Source organism: Zosterops lateralis (assembly GCF_965231275.1).
Source record: "Zosterops lateralis genome assembly, chromosome: 1".
Taxonomy (NCBI): Eukaryota; Metazoa; Chordata; class Aves; order Passeriformes; family Zosteropidae; genus Zosterops; species Zosterops lateralis.
In genome coordinates, this window is record NC_139762.1 from 125,532,755 (window position 1) to 125,535,010 (window position 2,256).

The window sequence follows — 2,256 nt, forward strand, 5'->3', positions numbered from 1 at the left end:
TTTGGGTTTTGATGTCTCCTGTGTGAAGATAATTAACCAAATACTTCAAGAAACACTGGCAAATCATGTACATGTTGGTTTAATATGTACTCTAGAAATTATTAAGGTCTGCAGGTATTTTAAAAGAAAACAGCATAAAAAAATAACACATAGCAATTGCTCAGATTTTTTTCTCAGATTGATTTTCATCAACAGATTCCATTTTTATGTACATCATAAAAGACAACCACAGACATGAGTAAATGTGACTTCTACATCAACCCTAGGGAAAGGGGAAGGATATGGCAGCATGAGGAAAGAAATCAACTTTCTGTATATTATATTACAGTGACATGGACATTAGGTGAACAGCCTAGCACTATTTTTCCACCATCAATATAGAAAATGGACAGTGATAACCAATGATCACTAGTATGTTTTGCCAACATCTCATCAGTCACTGGGTATATTGAAGCTTGTTTATACTTCACTCATTAAACCCTGCACTAGAAAGAAAATTACCAGTTTTATTCCCAGTTTTTTTTCCTGAGCACTCATTGTTAGACTAGTACTAAGATGACATTAATCTTCAGACACTGCTGTGAGGCAAAGAAGCTGTATCATAATTTTCATTTCTGATCGGGGGCTGTGGAACAGAAAGAGGAAGGATGAAAGCTCCCACTGGTGTGGGATGTGTCTTTTAAGGTGTGGCCACTGATTTTTCTACATATTCATCAATCTGTGGTATATTTTGTGTTAGGAGCTTCTCTTCAATCAGATGTGGCAATATCATAAAACAATGACTTTTGTACTAAAAATGCAATTATTCTTTTTAAAAGATGTAGAGAAAAATGGGCAGAAAGAAGAAAACTAACTGAAAAGAAGCTCAGCACAGACCCTAAGGGTTATGTAAGTGCTCACACTCCTAACTGCTAAAAGAAGTTCTTACTTTTTGTCAGTCAAGTTGCAGAACCAGTTTTGTCCTGCAGGTCAAAGCTCAGCAGTGCAGTGAACAAAACTCATGCTTTTACAGGGGCCAACTTGAAAGACACAGTGGTTCACACCAGTCCTGAACAACAGGATTTTCACTCAAATGCAAAATATATTAATCTGAAAAGTTAGTTTACAGAATATGCCATCATGTAAGAAACCTTTGGCTAAAATAGGCATGTGCACAGGCTGTTCTTTTAATTGTTTCAATGACTTAAAGTAGGTTTCCTTCACCACACAGAAGCTTTGCAGCATGGTCAGGGACAGAATCTACAGCTCCAGAGCAGCTTATAACCATAAGAAAATTCTTCCATTTTCTCCAAATCCTTGCAGTACTCAGTACTACATACTTTCCCTTACAAAAATTATAGTTCTACAAAAAGCACACCTCTACTTACTAAAACTTGCCTACATCTTAAATTGCATTTAATAATTTCATAAATTGTAGTATGTATTTAAGTATGCATTTACCGTGAACTATTAATAATAATAATTATTCATAATAATTATATTACTCATGATAGTATTATATATTATTATATTGTTAATAATCATATATTATATTATTATATATAGTAATTATGTATTATTGTGTATTATATTATTATTATAGTTATTAACTATTAATAGTTATATTATTAATAATATTTTAAATATTAATTATCTTCTACTCATAATCAGGGAATTCACCATGACATATGTTTTAAATGGTTAAAACACCTCATTTCTTGTTTTATTTCAGTGTCTTTTCTGAGTCTCCTTCTCTGTGAATGCACATGTATTTTTTGATATCCAGCAATCTTACAACCCTCTGTGTATTCTGCCATGTACAGCTGGATTTGGATTTGTAAATCAGTGTTACACTGAATGGCCTCTCAAGGTACAGATGCAACTGACGTTTTTCACTGATCATCCTGAAGTACCATTTCTAGTACAACAAAGGCATTGACAGAACCTCCCAAACAGCAGATTAATGAGGGTTTTTTACTCCTGACAAAGCCCAGAAAGCCTCACTGAGGTTATCACTCGGTGGCTGGGCAGGGGAAGAGGCTCCCAGGGAGGCGGTGACAGTCCCAGGCCTGGCAGAGTCGCACAGTCTCAGACTCATGGCGTGACTCCTGGGCCATGGATAATCCCTGTGTATTCCTTCCATCTCGGGATATTCTGTGATTCTGTGAAACCCTTAACACCGGGCGAGCTCTAAAACCCCCCGCCACGTCCCGAGAAGAATTCAAAGCAGGCCGGTCTGTAAACCCGGCCCCTTCCTGGGCCCGCGGCAGGAAGCGG